The 20,463-nt window shown below is 40.6% G+C and overlaps 1 protein-coding gene and 1 long non-coding RNA gene across 4 annotated transcripts in view; one reads left to right on the forward strand and one right to left on the reverse strand.

Moving 5' to 3' along the window:
• Positions 1-19,871, forward strand: part of LOC130283936 (uncharacterized) — a 40,440-nt gene extending 20,569 nt beyond the window's left edge. Inside the window, exon 4 of the long non-coding RNA XR_008846881.1 lies at positions 19,674-19,871. This is a non-coding gene — a long non-coding RNA (uncharacterized LOC130283936). The remainder of the gene's footprint in view (positions 1-19,673) is intronic.
• TMEM132C (transmembrane protein 132C) overlaps positions 1-20,463 on the reverse strand; it is a 595,756-nt gene that overhangs the window by 366,533 nt on the left and 208,760 nt on the right. The gene's annotated exons all lie outside the window — the stretch shown is intronic.

Genomic DNA, 20,463 nt, shown 5'->3' on the forward strand with positions numbered 1-20,463 from the left:
TTTCTTTTCAGTTAAATGCAACTAAATAGTAAAGAAAAAAATTGAGCCGTAAGGCTTTCACTTGGCAGTTTTTTGGATTTATACTTCTCCTTACTGCTGGATCCACTTCTGGCTTTGACTCAAAAACTGTAGTGACAGATATAAAAAAAACTGGCGTAGGGAAACCTAGCCTAAGAGTACGTTCATACATACAGGATCTGCTGCATCTTTTTGCTGCATATTTTGTACACCTGATTCTGCTGCCCATTAACTTCAATGGGTAGCAAAGTCACCTGTACAAAATATGCAGCAAAAATATTCAGCAGATCCTGTACGTGTGAATGTACCCTAAGGCAGGTTTTTTTTTTTTTTTTTTTTCAAATAACCACCCATCTTTATTGAAAAATGAAGGCAATACAAATATTTTAAACTGGCAGCAATTTATGTAATGGAGATTTTAAGTATAAGGGACAATAAGATGGTCTTATTTTGTAATATACAAACAATCTCCCCCCCCCCCCCCCCTTCTTCTCCCCTGGTGTAAATAGAGACTTCTCCAAAAAGTACTAACATCTTGACTTTGATTTCTATCATGTTTATTCTAAAAAAAAAAGTCTACTTTACTTGAGATTAATGGGAGTGATAGGCCTGAATCCTCTGCCCACAAGACTGGATGTTTTTGAGATGTTTTGTGCTCATAAACCTAAGGTTAAGACTACAGATACTCCTTGGTAGAAGTTTAGTAGACAGATCATAAGGAACAAAAGCAGAGAACTAAGGAGATCACAATAACAGTAATACATAGATTTTTTTTTTCATGTATATTTTTCATGTTTATACATGCAGACTTGACATATTTAGCTTTTTATCTCCTTAGGGTATGTTAACACTGAGGAATTGGGGCGGAAATCAAGCAGACATTTTCTGCCTCAAAATATTGTTACTTTTCCACAATAACTCACAGAGATTTTGTGCAGAATTGGAGCGGAATTCGAGCGGAATTTCACACGCGGAAATGAAAATTTCAAGCGGAGGAGGAGAAGAGTATAATATATATATATATATATATATATATATATATATATATATATATATATATATATAATCCTTTTTTTTTCATGTGGAAATTTTCATTTCTGCGCCATTTCCGCGCCAATTCCGTGTACAAATTATTCTGACTGAAAAAAAAATTAACATTGATCTCTACGGGTGTAGACGCTGATTCCGCCTGAAAGAAAGAACATGTTCTTTCTTCAAGCGGAACATACTTCCTCGTCAGAATTCTGCTTGGGGAAATTCCTCAGTGTGAACTGAGGGGCTGAAATTCTGCACAGCTCTATGGGGATTTTCACTGCTGAATGAATTGGAGAGGAATAAGCGCTCAGATTACTCATGGAAATTCCTCTCCAATTCCTCAGTGTGAACATACCCTTATAAGGCTGCATTCACATTACATTGCTTGCTACGGCTGCCGGATCAATTAAGTGAATGAGATTTGGCGCCAGTCTGGCTGGGATACGGAAGCTCACGGTTTTGAAATTTCCCATCCGGACCGGCGCCAAATCTCATTCACTTAATTGAGCCAACTGGAGTCAGATAGTGAATCCAGTCGGCTCCTTTTTGCCCTGTATCCGGTTTTGTGACTGGACTTAAAACCATAGCATACTACGTTTAAAAAATAATAATTTTAAACACATTTTATTGAAAAAAAAATTCCAATACATAACATAGAAAAATAGAAAAAGAAAAAACAGGAGTATGGTCATACAGGTAACGTACAGCAATGTGGGACTATACATTCAGTACATGTCTGATAACAGGTAACCAAGGATAAGTAAAATAGAGTGCCACATGTGTCGAGGACAAAGATGAATGGAGGGAGAGCAGCTGGTAATCAGGTATGTATCTATGGTGGTAATTGTAAAGCTCCCAGTGTGTTCCCTATCACCCCCAGGCAGTACCATTCAGTGGAGCTGAATGGTCTCACAATATCAGCAATTTCACCGTCAGTGTAATGAGAAAGAATAAATACCTTCCATTTATCAAATAACTTCTCGGTGTGAGTGGTCTTCTGTCTTTCTGAGTCAATTCTGTCTATCCCACAAAGTTTTTTTGAGCTACGTTATCAACATAGGCAAGGTGGGGTAGAGGGCTTGAGCAAGGAGGCAAAGATGCAACATAAGGATACTAAAAGGACAATATGCACCATTAGGGGCACTGTAGAGGGAGCCTGCTGGTCCGGTTCTGATGGTCAGAATTGGTGTAAAGGTAGAGCTCTTGGGGTGAACGGTAAGGTCACATCCCATGTGTCTTTAACATAGGCCAAGACAGGTTGCCAATAAGCCTCAGTATGTGAGCAAGTGAACACACTGTGCCATAGATTAGCCAGGGGGGTGGAGTATACTACGGTTTTAAGTCCGGTCACAAAACCAGATTCGGGGCAAAAATGAGCCGACCGGAGTCACTGTCTGAATCCAGTCAGCTCATTAAAGTGAATGAGTTTCGGCGCTGTGGCGGCTGGGATATGGGAGCTCCCAATTTTGAAATTCCCCAGCTGGATCTGGCAGCCGTAGCAAGCAAACATAATATAATGCAGCCTAATACAGATTATTAAACTTTATGACAGATATTACCTTTTTTTTTAAAAGAGGAAGTTGTTACACACAAAGCCACTTAACAATTTGTAAAATTGCTTGTTATGTTATAGACTTCTATATACTGTACATTAGAGGCAAATGGTAAAGTGATTGAAGTTTATTTTCCTAATGTTTTCCCAAGCTGCAGCTCAAGATACCTGTGTTATCAGTTATATGGAACCTTATATAAAAAGGCTTTTATTTCAACGGATCCACTGAAAATGACCTTACATAAAAGCAATATATTTTTGTACGTAAAGTACCATGGCTCTATAAATTACACCATTAGGATCTTTTGCAGATGTGTCTATGAAATATGAGGATAACTTCAGCTATTCAGATTTACATAACTCATTCATATGCATCTTAGCAGAGATAACTACAGTATCTGGACTAAAACTAATATAAGACAAATTATTCCATCTTTAGTCCCCTCTAACTGCGGCTCGCAGAGGTAGGTCTCTAAATTGCTCATTATAAGCAGCAGAACTTTCACCTGTACAGAATTACGAGCGGGTTTAACCTTTTAGGGTTCATATTTTTTTAAATCGCAAGCGCTGCTTTCATGCTTTTTTTTTTATCCACAATCAAAAGCAAAGTATTACTGAAAGAAATGTATTTCCTCTTGGATTCATTCCAACTTTTAGTTTAAGAAAAAAAAAAAAACTTCCTAAAAAACTGCATCAAAATTAATTTACTTAGAGATCAGGAACGCCCTCCAAATTATTTATTTGGCAGAACTGGTTCCCTGAATTCTGATAGCCCATTATAAAACCACTATTGTTTTTATTTTCGCTCACATTAATGTTTTGTTTTTTGTATGTATGCATGCTAAACCATGCTAAACCCAGCATTTATTATTTTATTACAATGGCAACAGTCAAGGGGTTGAAGGGTGGGATATATCAGAGAGATTAGAGACTAATATACAGAAAATGATTAAAGTTTTTTTTTCGCAAGAAAAACGGGCCGCATGTGAGTATTGAAATCAAGCCCATTTGGTCCTATCACACATAAGAACTACTGTAGCATAAAAAGTTAATGTTGGGTATGAAAGAAAGTAGACAAAACACAGTAGATGGCAATGTGCTGCAAATGGAGATGTATTCTCGGATCAGTCACACTGCTCACACTGACCCCTGTCTACCACTGGAAGCGCCTATTAAGGGCACTTGTTTTATTTAACAAAAAATAGATGTGTCACTCCCCTGGGGAAGAGATTGCACCAGCATGTACTATGGAAAGAAAGTACGCTAGATAAGATTGTGTGATGCTCTGAGCAGTGATCTGCTGGGAAACCTTGGGTCCAAGCATTCACGTGGATATTATTTTGACAAATACCAGATATCTATTGTGAACATTACTGTAAACTAAGAACAGCCCTTAATGGAAAACTCTTTCAGCAGGATAATGTGCTCTACCACACTGCAACACTGCAAAAAAGTGTTAAAGGGTACCTCTCATCAAATAAACTTTTGATATATTTTAGATTAATGAATGTTGAATAACTTTCCAATAGCATGTTAATGAAAAATATGCTTCTTTCTATTGTATTTTTCTTGATCAGTCCTGGCAGCAAGCATTTCTGACTCATGCTGGAGTCCTAAACACTCAGAGCTGCCAGCCTGCTTTGTTCACAGCCAAACAGGCTGTGAACAAAGCAGGCTGGCAGCTCTGAGTGTTCTCCTTTGTGAACAAAGCAGACTGGCAGCTCGTAGTGTTTAGGACTCCAGCATGAGTCTGAAATGCTTGCTGCCAGGACTGGTAGGGAGACCCCTAGTGGTCATTTCTTCAAAGTGGAAAATTAAATAGAAAGAAGCATTTTTTTTAATAACATGCTATTGGAAAGTTATTCTGCATACATTAATCTATAATATATCAAAAGTTTTTTTGATGAGAGGTACCCTTTAAGGAATGGATTAAGGAATAGTGAGCAAAAAATTGCCACATCACTGAAGAAACAAAGAAACATAGAACATGTCAGCAGAGAACAATTCGGCCCATCTAGACTGCCATATATTCTGAATACTATGAATAATTCCTGGCCCTTTGCCTATCCCATGCATCCTTAAACTCCTTCACTGTATTTGCAGCTACCACTTCTGCAGGAAGGCTATTCCATGCATCCACTACTTAGTAAAGTAATAATTCCTGATATTACTGTATAAAACTATGTCCTCTTGTAGTTTACCAGCCAACTATTATACAACAAATGGTAAACATACATCATTTTCTAGCATAGAGGATGTATACTGTATTTCTTCCTCTACAATACTATGTATAGTTTATGTGTCTAAGGGCTGAATGTTCTCCAAATGATTATAATTTCATACTTTTTTTGTAGCACACAGTGGAGAGAATTCATCAAACTTTAACGTCTGTGTTTTGGAATAGAAAGGTCTCAATTTTGTACAAGCCTCTAGCTTGTGCAAAATTTTCGACTTTTTTTTTTTTTTTTTTTTTTTACAGATGCGCCAGGTTTTTAAAAAGTGTGTAAAGCTTGGTTTAAAGGGATTGTGGCTTCCCACATCCACCAAATTTACCACAACTTAAAGGGGTACTCAGCTGCTCAGCGTTTGGAACAAACTGTTCCGAACGCTGGAGCCAGTGCTGGGAGCTTGTGAGGTAATAGCCCCGACCCCTCATGACAGCCGCCACCCCCCCCTCCCATAGACTTGCATTGAGGGGGCGGGGCGTGACATCATGAAGGGTCGGGATATGACGTCACAAGCTCCAAGCACCAGCTCCAGCGTTCGGAACAGTTTGTGTCCAAATGCTGAGCAGCGGAGTACCCATGTCAGTTGTAGCTCGAGTAGATTTTAAGGCACTATACAGTGCTAAATTACCAGCTTTATAAACCCTCTTATAAAACCTGGTAAACCGAACAACAGTGAGATTTTACTTAACATTAGTGTGTGAAACACTGGTTTTAGTATATGTATGATCAGTAAATCGGCAATAAAATGTTTAGCAAGTACAGTATGTAATTCAGCATATAACTATGTGATCCCAAAGCACTTTCTACACGAACATACATTTGTCATGAGACACGTGTTCTGCCTTAAACATAGAATAAGTAAAGGAAAGGTGAGTTTATGGTATCGTATGGTCATTGCTGCTGCATTGGTGACCATAAATCTGTGCAGCCCCCTTCATTATCCTATCCTAGGAAGTACAGAATTACCATGTGAACCCCTCATGCTATGTGACAGAAACTACAGTGTCCGTCTGTGAAATCATGGGTCCCAGGTGTTTCCCTTTTTTTGTTGGGATTTTAGAATCTTGGCAAAACAGCTGCCATTTTACTCTAATTATAAAAAATGGTACCATAATCTCATGTAGATACATCCTAAAAAGTTGTATGCAAAAAATAGTCCTTCAAAAACTTTGCTCAAATGCCAGACACATTTTTTTCCTTCTGAGGAACCATGCAGTGTACAGTAATCAAATGAAGGAAGGATATTAAATAGAATGAAGCACTTGATTAATAAGTAGCCCCCTTCCCAATTACATAGATTGTACTAATGAATCACACATTGGTGTTTTGTTGTCAGAGTCGTCTAAAATACTTCACAATCAGAAGGAGACCAGAGCCCTGTTGATAATAGACTACAGGCATTAATGGCCTTGTATGGCTGCGTGCCAGATCCAGCCTCTACCCGTTCTTATATAATGATTACACGCAGAAAGGAAATGGAGTAAATCTAATCACTTCAGCATTTTTAAAAGTCTTTTAATATCAACATGTACTGAGAATAGGGGACATTACTATTCAGTAGACAGTAATGAAAAATGGGAGCATGTTAAATGTCTTCTCTTTAAATTGCTGTAGCTAGATATAGTTAAAAAGTTGTCCATTTGCCTACAGCAGTACAGTTAAAGGAGAACTCCAGAACATAAAAATTGTCCCCCATAGTGCCGATAGTAAAAAAATTAAGATGTACATACCTTCCTCCGCTCCCCCGGGGCCTCCGGTAACCGGCTCCGGTCTCCGCCGCAATCCTCTTCCTGGTTGCCGGTGGTGGGATGAATCATGCTGTGCTCAGCCAATCACCAGCCGCAGCGAAGTCCCAACTCGGCCGGCGATAGGCTGAGCGGCAGCGTGACGTTTTCGGCCCCGGCCGCAGGTGCCGGTGTAGTGAAGAATTTTGTGTCCTGAAGAGTTCTCACACTGCCGCTTAGCCTATCGCCGGCCGAGTCTGACTTCGCTGCGGCTGGTAATTGGCTGAGCGCAGTATGATTCATCCGACCACCGGAAACCAGGAAGTGGATCGCGGCGGAGACCGGAGCCGGTTACCGGAGGCCCCGGGGGAGCGGAGGAAGGTATGTACATCTTTATTTTTTTACTGCCAGCAGTATGAGTGACAATTTTTATTTTCTGAAGTTCTCCTTTAAAACTCTCCCCCTCTATAGCATAGTCTCTCCCCCCACCCCAGTTATTTTTCCTTAAAGTCATCTCACTCCCTCAATATTATCTATCCCCCAGTATCATCTTTTCCTACCGCAGCAGTGTACTGTATTGTGCTTCCTGCAGGAAGAGCTGTCAGGAACTTTTACCTATGTCTCTAATAGCTTCCTCAGGGGAGGAAACCTATCTTCTCTCATGGACAAAATAGTAGGTAAAGACAGAAAAACCCACAATTTTCCCTTAAATAATTTGAAATTAAAGTAATAATAAATAAAGATATACTAAAATTAACTGATAAAAATCAGACATTGCTTTTGAATTGTGTTCAACAGAATCATTTAAAAAAAACAACAATAAAATAATGAAAACAGCCTCGGCAAAACTGATGGTACCCCTAGAAAAGATGACAATAGGAATATGATAAACTAAGGTCCATTCTGCAATAAGTATCACAGCTGTCACGCCCCCTCCTGATCGCCGGTAATCAGACCCGGAGTGAACACGCTCCGGGTACTGATTCTAACGGAGTGCTGCGTGCAAGATCACGGGGGTCCCCAACGGCGGGACTCCCGCGATCAGGCATCTTATCCCCTATCCTTTGGAAAGGGGATAAGTGGTCTTAGCGCCAGAGTACCCCTTTAATGGAAGATAACCAAGGAGAACAGCACTTTTGAAAGCAAATCATAAAAAAGGGAAACTGGAATTTGCTGAAATACATATTGAAAAGCCACAAAGCTTCTGGGAGAATGTCCTTTTGACACATGAGAAACATATTTAGCTTTTTGGTCACATTAGCTCTATCTTCACACATGTGAAAATGAAGAATCCAAAGAAAAGAACTCTGTACCTACAGTGAAGCATGGAGGAGGCTTGGTTATGCTTTGGAGCTTTTTTGCTTCATCTGGCACAGGGCATCTTGAATCTGTACAGGGTACAATGAAATCTTAAGACTATAAAGACATTCTGGAAGGAAATGTGTGGCCTAATGTCAGGAAGCTTGGTTACAGTTCATGGGTTCTCCAACCGGAGAATGATCCAAAACATACAACAAAAAACACTCAAGAATGGCTAAAAACAAAATATTGGACTATTCTAAAGTGACCTTCTATGAGCTCTGATCTAAATCCTATTGATCATCTGTAGAAGGATCTGAGACATGCAGTCTGGAGAAGGCAACTTCACACCTGAGACAACTGGAGCAGTTTGCTTATGGGGTGTGAGCCAATATACCTATAGGCAAGTGCAGAAGTCTCATTGAGGGTTACATAAATCACGCTTTTGTAGTGGTTGCCTCAAAAGGTTGTGGAAAAATATTAACCCTTTCAAGACTGAGTGGTTTTTTGCACTTTAGTTTTTTCCTCCCTACTTTATAAAAACCATAACCCTTTTAATTTTGCACCTACAGACCCATATGATGGCTTGTTTTTTGCGTCATCAATACTACTTTTGAGAGCAGTATGTAGAGATTCAGCTCACCTCCCTGTCCTAGAGTGCACGGACCGGTGTGGACTCACCGCGTTGAGAACTAGGAAGCAAGGAATGATGTCCTGCGCAACTCCCATAAAACAAAGCTTTATTGTATAAGATTCCAAGTAGACAAGGTGATGCGTTTCAGTTCGTCAAAGAACCTTAGTAATACAAAAATTCTACTTTGTAATGACATCAATCATTATACTCAAAAAATCTACCGTGAAACCCCAAAAAATATTTGTGGAACAAAATTGTAAAAAAAAAAAAAAAAAGGCATTTTGTAACTTTAGGGGGCTTCCGTTTCTATGCAGTTAATTTTTCGGTAAAAATGACACCTTATCTTTATTCTGTAGGTCCATACTATTAAAATGATACCCTACTTATGTAGGTTTGATTTTGTTTTACTTCTGGAAAAAATCATAACTACATGCACGAAAATGTATACGTTTAAAAATGTCTATTTTGGACTTTGGAATTTTTTTTACGTGTATGCCATTGACCGTGCAGTTTAATTAATGATATATTTTTATATTTCGGACATTCCATTCGGCAATACCACAAATATTTATTTTAAGTTACTTAGTTTTTTTTTAAATGGGAAAAGGGGGGTGATTCAAACTTTTTTAGGGAAGGGGTTAAATCACATTTATTAACTATTTTTTTACACTTCTTTTTTTGCACTGTTATAGCCCCCATCGGGGACTATAACATGTAGTGCATTGATTGCAGACACTAATCAATGTCGTGCCATAGCATAGCATTGATCAGGGTTATCAACGCTCTACTTCTCCAGTGAATCGACGATCAGACAACGAGGAGGCAGGTAGGGACCCTCCTCGTGTCCTAACAGCTGATCGGGACTGCGCGGTTTAACTGCAGTGGCCCCAATCAGCCCGACTGAGCTGCCAAGAATGCTTTGTTTTTTACTTTAGACACGGCAATCAACTTTGATCGCAGCGTCTAAAGGCTCAATATCGGGCATCAACACGATCGGTGATGTCCGGTATTAGCCACAGGTCCTAGCCGCCGGGACCGACCGGATATGGCCGTAGTGACCCCGCATTATATTGCAGGAGCGGGCGCAGGATGTACAGGTATGCCCTGCATTCTTAAAGGGGTACTCCGGTGAAAACCTTTTTTCTTTTAAATCAACTGGTGGCAGAAAGTTAAACATATTTGTAAGTTACTTCTATTAAAAAATCTTAATCCTTCCTGTAATTATTAGCTGCCGAATACTACAGAGGAAATTCTTTTCTTTTTGGAATGCTCTCTGATGACATCACAAGCACAGTTCTCTCTGCTGACGTTATTATAATAATATTTTTTTTTATTTATTGTTGTCCTTAGTGGGATTTGAACCCAAGTCCCCAGCACTGCAAGGCTGCAGTACTAACCACTGAGCCACCATGCTGCCCTTAGCATACATCTGCTATGCACGGTTGCTAAAATAGACAGAGATGTCAGCAGAGAGCACTGTGTTTGTGATGTCATCAGTGTTCCAAAAAGAAAGGAATTTCCTCTGTAGCATTCAGCAGCTAATAAGTACTGGAAGGATTAAGATTTTTTAATAGAAGTAATTTACAAATATGTTTATAACTTTCTGCCACCAGTCGATTTAAAAGAAAAAAGGTTTTCACCGCAGTACCCCTTTAAGAGGTTAAGCTCAGGGACCTTTTGTTTTTCATAATGATTCTGTTGAACCTCAGTTCAAAATGTTTCTACTTGTGCAATTTCAGTTTATTGTCAGATCCTACTATTAATCTGATCTGCCAACAATCTAGTGTCCATGAGGCTTTTCAGATGGAAACCCCGCTACTTTAAGGATTTTTAAGAGCTTGTCCAATTAAAAATTAAATATAGAGGGGTGAATGGCATAAAGTAACACAAAAAACATTACTAACCTATTAACCCCCATTCCAAATGGGCACTATCACTCCGGTTCTGCCAACTGGTCTTTGTTTCCATGGCTGTATTGATGTCTCCATATACCCCATGCAGTCAGCCACTGTTGCCAGAGGTGTGAGACCTGATATGACAGAGATTGGCTGCATGGATATACCAGGCCCATTATTGCTGCAGCCAAGTAAACAAAGACCACTGAGGAGGACTGAAGTGGTGGTAGTGTTGGGGCAAGTACTTTTCCCCCTTTAGCCATTTTGTTTCACAAGCCTCTTAGATACAAGGAATGATTGATAACCAATAGCATAAATACATCAAGAAGAACAAACCTCATGTTAACAACACCTGATAAAAATGATGGAAAAGTGACCATTGAGAGGATGGTCACCCAGTTTTTAACTTCGCATAGGGTGGGCATTTATTATTGTTTTGGCATGCGTTTTAGTGGTTCCAGATTCCAGCTTGAAAGATTGTGCACCTTATTTATGATTATTTTTGCTCAACTCTTTTGCAGTTTGCACTCACACCACCACATCATGTTGTACTTTTACACTTGGAGGGGGCTTAGCTTAGTGTGCACAGATAGATTCATCGCATTATCATCTGCATAACAATATTTTTGGACAAAAAAGTGCACAAATATACCCCGCTCCTTAGGTGGCATAGGGTATGGAAAGATCGTTGCTGCTCATCTTTCTCCTCCCCTAACATTACATATCCTTTTAAAAATTCACACAATGTGTTATTTTGCTTGCACAATTTCATAAATTAGATAGAGAAACCCTGCCAGAAAAACTGCACTAAAAAAAGAAAAATTTAACAATTTTCATGCAAATGATAACTCTCTCCCATAAATCACAGATATGGCACAAAACAATGTCTGTTCAAAAGCTGAACATCCTGGCTTCATAAAACATCCCTAAAAAAATGGAGGTCAGTTATTTTAATAAACAACATATGCTTTTCCAGATGAAGAAGATACCATAAGTCTAAACACGGATTGTAGCTCAATCTTTACCTAAGGCTGCATTCACACCATATTTGAGGCATATGGCAGATGGATCCTGCAAAGGAATTTCAAAACTGCGTCCTGCCAGATTGGTGTCATACCTCATTCATTTCAATAAGGCGAATGGAGTTAGCTGGTAACTTCAGGGTCAGCTCATTGTCTGTATCCAGATTTTGAAACTGACTGAAGGGCGGCGCAGACCATGGTTTAAGTATGGTTTAAAAAAAATGGCTACGGTTGAAAGAAAAGTTGACTGGAGTCACCAGGTGACTTTAGTCAGCTCATTAAAAAATGAATGGGGTATGACATGTGTTAGGATCTATTTCTCCCTGTGATCAGTCATCTTCAGCCGTGTTGATTAGCAGACAGATTTAATGCACATGTATCGATATAGGTGGATGTTCTCTTACATGTAGAGAAACAGCTCCGTAGAAGAAAATCATACCCCAAAATAGATTCCAGCCCTTTTATATGGCAACACTCTGAGTTTGAGCTGATTGGATAAGGAACCCCAGTGGCTTATGGTGTATAACTTTATTACCAATCACAGGGTTCCTTTTACACTTTCTTCCTTATCATAGAAAAAGCTTGTTATCCAACAAAAGCCTTATTATTTACCAAGGTCATTTGGATAGTTTTTGAGCATCGCTGGGCACTGGCCAGAACTAAGACAATGGTTAATTGAAACTAGATAAAACCGGCCAACAACATCTAAAGTTAGACAATATATATATATATATATATATATATATATATATATATATATATATACACATATACAGAGAACATAGATTTCAAAATATAATTGTACCAACAGCATGTATCCTGGATTCGGTAGGAGGTGGTGGACACAGGAGAAACCTTGGCCATGTGCAGAGCTGAGATGCGGTCAGCACAGGGATGGGGTTGTTTGCTTTCTTAAAGGAGTGCTATGGTGTTTTTTTTTTATTATCCCTCTGTGCCCAGGCTACAAAATGAAACAAAACAAACTTTAACTCACCTCACTACGTTGCCCCGTTGTTCCGCTATCGGTGTACGATATCTGAGCAACGGAATAACGTAGGAAGGTGAGTTAAAGTTTGCTTTGTTTCATTTTGCAGCCCGGGCACAGAGGGATAATCTATATATATAAAACTCAACGTGTGTGTGTGTTATGTGTGTATGTTCCACGAAAACTTCCAAACGGCTAAAGATATTAACATGAAACTTGGCACACATGTTACTTATATGTCAACAACAAACATAGGCTTGGTGATTTAACCCTTACTCACCCCCATTTGCCAGGGGCAGGGTTTATGTTTAAAGTCCTATACAAGTCAATGGGAAATATATGTTACTGCATAACTTCCAAACGGCTGGAGATATTTCAATAATACTTGGTCACATGTTACTTATATGTCCACTTAAAATATAGGATAGTTAATTTAACCCTTAACTACCCACATTTGTGAGGGTCGGGGGTTTTGTTTAAAGTCCCATGCAAATCAATGGGAAATGTATGTTCTCACATAACTTCTGTACGGCTGGAGATATTTCAATACCTGGTACACATATTACAGGTCGGGATATGAGGACAGGATGAGAGGTCGAGATAGGAGGTCGAGATAGAAGGTCGAGATAGGAGGTCGAGATAGGAGGTCAAGATAGGAGGTCAAGATAGGAGGACGGGATGGTCGGGATAGGAGGTCGAGTTAGGAGGTCGGGATAGGAGGTCGAGATAGAAGGACGGGATAAGAGGTCGAGATAGGAGGTCGGGATAGGAGGTCGGGATAGGAGGTCGGGATAGGGGGTTGAGATAGGAGGATGGGATAGGAGGATGGGATAGGAGGTCGGGATAGGAGGACGGAATAGGAGGTCGGGATAGGAGGTCGAGATAGGAGGTTGGGATAGGAGGATGGGATAGGAAGTCGAGATAGGAGGTCGGGATAGGAGGTCGGGATAGGAGGTCGAGATAGGAGGTCGAGATAGGAGGTCAAGATAGGAGGACGGGATAGGAGGTCGGGATAGGCGGTCGAGATAGAAGGACGAGATAGGAGCTTGAGATAGGAGGTCGGGATAAGAGGTGGAGATAGGAGGACGGGATAGGGGGTTGAGATAGGAGGATGGGATAGGAGGTCGGGATAGGAGGTCGAGATAGGAGGACGGAATAGGAGGACGGGATAGGAGGTTGGGATAGGAGGTCGGCATAGGAGGTCGGGATAGGAGGTCGAGATAGGAGGACGGGATAGGAGGTCGAGATAGGAGGTCGGGATAGAAGGACGAGATAGGAGGACGGGATAGGAGGGCGGGATAGGAGGACGGGATAGGAGGTCGAGATAGGAGGTCGGGATAGGAGGACAGAATAGGAGGACGGGATAGGAGGGCAGGATAGGAGGACGGGATAGGAGGACGGGATATGGGGTTGGGATATGACAATATATGAGGACGGGATATGAAGTCAAAAGCTTCCTCCTTTGTCTATTTTCCTCCCCAACAAGGATTAGGAAGGGAAAAAATGGGCAACGCCGGGTACTCAGCTAGTCTATATATATAAAACTCAACATGTGTGTGTATGTATGTATGTTCCAGCATCATGTCCAAAGGGCTAAATATATTAACATGAAACTTGGCACACATGTTACTTATATGTCAACAACAAACATAGGATAGGTAATTTAACCCTTACTCACCCCATTTGCCAGGGTCAGGGTTTTTGTTTAAAGTCCCATACAAGTCTATGGGAATTATATGTTACTGAGAAAAAGAGGTGGAGGGGGTCCAGCACCTGGGTGGAGGTATCCAGTAAAACTTAACCTTTAATGGCAACTAATTAAAACAGGGAAATTCGCCACAAGGTGGCAAGTGACATGTCACATAAAAACAAAAGGGGGGTGAAACTCCGACGCGTTTCGAGCAGTTGCTCTTAGTCATGGCGTTGGTACCTTGTCACATGGGGGTTTAAATACCCACTGGCATATGGTCGGGTCCCACCGTGGAAAAAACTCCCCGCCTCTGTCGAACAGGATGTGACGTGGCATATGGAAGGTAGCCAGAAAGAAAGGAGGTTGCGGCCAGGTAAGATCTAATTGAGTCAAAAAAGATGGCTGATTAACCCATGAGTGACCTGTTTGTCATATGAGTATACGTATGATGACGTTTAAAGCATACAAACAGTGCAGTATTATTGTACAATGGCCTCTCATGGAGCATACCCGGGTGGCTGGACTGTCATAACATAGTCAGCATTGGAAAAACCCCGAGCACACTAAGAAAAAATATAGTAGTAAATAAAACGCATATTGTACGCATAATGTACAAAAACCGCATATGAGTGTAATGATATACATGGGAGTTTACCCCATAGCAAAATATGACAGTAAATAATGAGAAAATAGTAAGAAACATATTTTTAGATTAGGCGGGTTAAATGCATAAATGTCTACTGCGCAAGTAGGTACCAACGCCATGACTAAGAGCAACTGCTCGAAACGCGTCGGAATTTCACCCCCCCTTTTGTTTTTAAGTGACATGTCACTTGCCACCTTGTGGTGAATTTCCATGTTTTAATTAGTTGCCATTAAAGGTTAAGTTTTACTGGATACCTCCACCCAGGAGCTGGACCCCCTCCACTTCTTTTTCTCAGTTCCACGGGGAGTGGCGGCTCCCTGCCTCCATGCTCCGGGACTATTGCCTGATGCTTGACACATATGGACTTTGGTGAGCTGATCTATTGCTTTGTGTTTCTCTATTATATGTTACTGCATAACTTCCAAACGGCTGGAGATATTTCAAAAATACTTGGTCACATGTTACTTATATGTCAACTTAAAATATAGGATAGTTAATTTAATCCTTAACTAATGGAGGTTGTGAGGGTTGGGATTTTTGTTTAAATTCCCATGCAAATCAATGGGAAATGTATGTTCCCACATAACTTCTGTACAGCTGATACACATATTACGTGTTGGGATTTGAGGACGGGATAGGAGGTCGGGATAGGAGGTCGGGATAGGAGGTCTGGATATGAGGACGGGATAGGAGGACAGGATAGGAGGTCGGGATAGGAGGTCAGGATCGGAGGTTGGGATAGGAGGATGGGATAGTAGCGCGAGATAGGAGGTCGGGATAGGAGGTTGAGATAGGAGGTCAAGATATGAGGACAGGAAAGAAGGTTGGGATAGGAGGTTGGGATGGGAGGTTGAGATAGGAGGTTGAGATAGGAGGTCGGGATAAGAGGTTGAGATGGGAGGTGAAGATATGAGGATGGAAAGGAGGTCGGGATAGGAAGTCGGGATAGGAGGTTGGGATGGGAGGTTGAGATAGGAGGTCAGGATAGGAGGTCGGGATAGGAGGTCAAGATAAGAGGTCGGAATATGAAGACGGGATAGGAGGTCGAGATAAGAGGTCAGGATAGGAGGTCGAGATAGGAGGTCGAGAGAGGAGGTCGAGATATGAGGATGGGATAGGAGGTCGAGATAGGAGGTCGGGATTGGAGGTCAAGATATGAGGTCAGGATAGGAGGACGGGATAGGACGTCGGGATTGGAGGTTGAGATGGGAGGTCAAGATATGAGGATGGAAAGGAGGTCGGGATAGGAGGTTGGGATGGGAGGTCGAGATAGGAGGTCAGGATAGGAGGTCGGGATAGGAGGTCAAGATATGAGGTCAGGATAGGAGGACGGGATAGGAGGTCGGGATAGGAGGTCGGGATAGGAGGTCGGGATAGGAGGTCGAGATAGGAGGTCAAGATAGCAGGACGGGATAGGAGGATGGGATAGGAGGTCGGGAACGGAGGTCGGGATAGGAGGACAGGATAGGAGGAGGGGATATGGGGTTGGGATATGACAACAATATATGAGGACGGGATATGAAGTCAAAATTTTCCTCCACAACAAGGATTAGACAGGAAAAACCGAGCAATGTCGGGAACTCAGCTAGTTTAAAAAAAAAAAAAAAAAACATCATAGTACTCATTTAAAGCTCTCATTGATTTCAGTGGAAGCTTCAAAGCAGAATTGCATGGAAAAGGGTGACTTGTTGCTTTTTTTTGTAATTTTGAATTAAAGTCAATAGGTGACTTTTTTTTTTTTACATAAAATCACTAAGCTTTTGATACAAAAACCAGAGGGTTTATGGCTATGAAGTTATTTGAACTTTCCCTAAAATGATGAAATATTTCTTTTCACAGTTTGGATAATTGACTAAATTGTATTTACACTTTCCCGCTATAGGATGTGTGCATACGTACCAGCACCTGACACGTTTGCGCGCTGGGAGGTATGCATACGTTCTAGTGATCTCCTGCACTGCCACGGGCAGAGCAGGAGATCAGGGCGGGACCTGGCTGTCAATCACAGCCGGAGTCCCGTCGCAGCTGCCGGGGCCGCAATCCTGATCACTGCATCTATGGTGTTGACGGGGGGAGTATGCTTGCTGTGGCAGCAGGAGGTCAGATCATGACCTGTCTGTCTTCAACGGAAGCATATGAGATCCAGCCACAGGCTTGATCGCACAGGCTGTAGTGTGTGCAGCTGATCGGGTCATACTATGCTACAGTACAAATGTATTGCAGCATAGTATAGCCTGTAAAAAGTGTAAAAAATTCAAAAAAAAGTTCTTCAATAATGAAGTGTAAAAAATAAAAATGCCCCTTTCCCAATAAAAGCCATGTATTATCATCAAAAAAGATCAAAAACACTAATCATATACATAATAGATATTGCCACGTCTGTAATGACGTGTACTATAAAACTATGATGTAAATTATCCCACACGGTGAATGCCGTAAAAAAAACAACAAAAAAGTACAAAATTCGCCAATTTTGGTACAAACAGCGGAATAAAAATGATCAAAAGGTAGCACATATCGCAAAAATAATACCAATAAAAAGTACAGCTCATCCAGCAAAAAATAAGCCTTCACTCAATGGCGTCGGAAGAAAAATAAAATAGTTTCGGCTGTTTTTTGCTCAGAAAAGGAAAAAGAACATAAAGCTATATATAATCGTATTGACCCACCAAATAAATATAACACCACTTTTACAGGACAATGTACACCATTAAAAAAAAGTTTTTCACAAAAAATGCTGTATTTGTCAACAAAAATTCACCACTTATATAAAGTACAATGTGTCACGAAAAAATTATCTCAGAATCGTTCTGCTCAGAAAAAGCATTCTACAGTTATTACCATTTAAAGAGACCCAGTCAAATAATAAAAAAAAAAAAAAGAGCCTGGGTCCATCCTTAAGGGGTTAACACACAGTATATAGCGGGAAATATACACATGCAGAAGAATTTTAGCGATCCACAAGTGCAAATACAATCCATTGTGAAGACTTATGAAGCTAAATAAAGGGTAATGTGCAAACACCTACTGGTAAAAAATAAAACAAAGTAGGACAAAGTATTCTGACCTCACTTTTATTTCCATATTGCAAATACCCTTATATCTTAGCCTACATTCTTTGGTCCAAAGTATTAAAAATAGGTATGGCCTCCTAAAGATAGGACCGCTGTGCGGCAACAATGTACAGGTCACAATAGACCAGAACAGATGAAGACATGAAACACCTCAAGTCATATTTGAGTGATGTCTTAAAATGCACCCTCTTTTATACCCCTTTTTACACTCAAAACTTAAGTAACAGAGCCAGAATTCACTTTCTTATAGAATTGTATAAACTATTTTCTGATTCCTAGAAATGCTGATAGACTTTGACATGATTGAAATAGTATATAAAACAGTAAGTGATCGCTAAGTGCATATATAGCTTTGTTTGGGCTAAATGGAGAGAATTTCTCTACTCAGAAATGGGGGGGGGGGGGGGGGTTCATCCCATTGTTAAAGAAACTGTGCTGGTAAAACACACACAAAGCTACTTTTCCCTTTAAAAAAATGGCACTCTTGTCCTTGGGTTGTGTGTGGTCTTGTAGCTCAGTTCCTTTTAAGCGATTTGAGCCATGTTGCAATGCCACACACAACCTGAGGACAGGTCTGTTGCCATTTTTGGAAGAAGTTAACTCTGTTTTTCTATTCCTGAATAAGTCCTTTAAATTGCTCACTACTGCTCTATAATGTCCTACATGTTGCTTTTGCTTCTAAGCGTGTGCTAGAGAGATGTGTGTAGCTCAGGGACAGCGGAAAATTATAGATGGTCAAAAATATCATATACAAATTATATAAAGACATAAAATAGTGCTACTCCTCATGTACTCTTCACAGTTTACCTAAAGAGTTACCTATAATGAAAGGAATGCTTTTAGACCATACGCATTTTCCTATTTAAAAAAAAAAAAAGATTAATAATTAAGACAGCGAAAAGAATTTGATAAGAAAAACATTTTGGCCAAGTGTTATTGCCCTATGCCAAGCAAGTTTGGGCAGACTGAAATCATTTTTCTATTCCTGCTATAAGAGTGACAGCTCAATTTGCTGCTGCTGTCTTCTGGGGAATCCATTTTTGTCAAATCCTGGTTGCGAAACACTACCTTAGATTACCTATTGTCGTTTTGGCATTGCTAAAAAGAAATACAGTGACTTGTATTATTATTTGTATATTCTCAGCAATCACATAAGATCCAGAAGTTCATCATGTCCTCCAATTTAAGAAGTAAATATATTTTTCCAACAACAGTCTCAGGACAGATGTGTTCACATCCGAGGACTTTCTTTCTTAAAGGGGTACTCCGCTGCTCAGCGTTTGCAACAAACTGTTCTGAACGCTGGAGCTGGCGCCGGGAGCTCGTGACGTCATAGCCCCGCCCTCTCATGACATCACGCCCCACCCCCTCAATACAAGTCTTTGGGAGGGGGCGTGACGGCTGCGTTCGGAACAGTTTGTTCCAAGTGCTGAGCAGCGGAGTACCCCCTTAAAGATTTATGTATGTGCATTGTGCTGTGCAGCATGGTGGCATAGTGGTGTGGAGCTGCAAGTACAACAATAGTAACAGTCACTCACTGATCCAATATACCACACTTGATTTCTGAGTATTGATAAAGTCAGCATTCCATAATATTTTTCTTGTAAGTGGAATTTAACTTGGGTGTGGAATTACATGTAGTTTGTACCAACTACTTCTGCTACAATATGCTGGGCATTTGCTGAGAATATTTACTGAAATATATATAGTTACATAGTTACATAGTTAGTACGGTCGAAAAAAGACATATGTCCATCAAGTTCAACCAGGGAATTAAGGGGTAGGGGTGTGGCGCGATATTGGGGAAGGGATGAGATTTTATATTTCTTCATAAGCATTAATCTTATATATGTCATATTTCTTTCATATAGATGGCATGCTGAACGAATGAATAAAGATCACGAGATAACCATTTCCTGAGACAGATGGACTCACGAAAGGAGGCTCGGCAAGAAGTGAAATCTACCGTAATCTGAAGATTTTCATTGAAACAAAATTCAACAAGCTTTATTTGGATAATCTGAATAGACATCAAATACACAACACCAGGGAAATCCTAGGTTTTCTGACCACTTACTACAAAGCATAGCTTCCTTAGGTGTCAGGGGGATGGCCTACTGCCTAGCAGCTCAGAAAAGACCCTTGTCCATACCCGTACGGCTACATTCACACAAAAATTCCTTAATATGGCTGCTGTATCCCTGATGCATCCCATTGATTTAAATGAGCCGACCGCACTCAGATAGTGACTCCAGTCGGCTCATTTTTGTACTGTATCCGGTTTTGTTGCCAGACTGAAAACCATGGTATGCCGTGGTTTTAAGTCCGGCAATAAAACTGATGCAGTGCAAAGATGAGCCGACCTGAGTCACTATCTGACTGTGGTCGGCTCATTTAAATGATTGAAATGTGGTGCGGGTCCCCGCTGGATCTGGCAGCCATATAAAGTAATTGTGGTGCGAATGCACTCTACCTGTGACTTTCTAATATTCCCCATTGTTCACTAAGCTGGGAGCCCTATGTAAGAAAAGTGAGAACCCACCCTGTTGATTGCTCTATCCCAAACCACCTGCCACTGGCACTATGCCTTTATTTTGTAGTATTTTATATTTATAATATTATTTATAGTATTTTATATAATTTTTCAATTTGATATGGATA

The sequence above is a fragment of the Hyla sarda genome, chromosome 1 (assembly GCF_029499605.1).
Source record: "Hyla sarda isolate aHylSar1 chromosome 1, aHylSar1.hap1, whole genome shotgun sequence".
Classification (NCBI taxonomy): Eukaryota; Metazoa; Chordata; class Amphibia; order Anura; family Hylidae; genus Hyla; species Hyla sarda.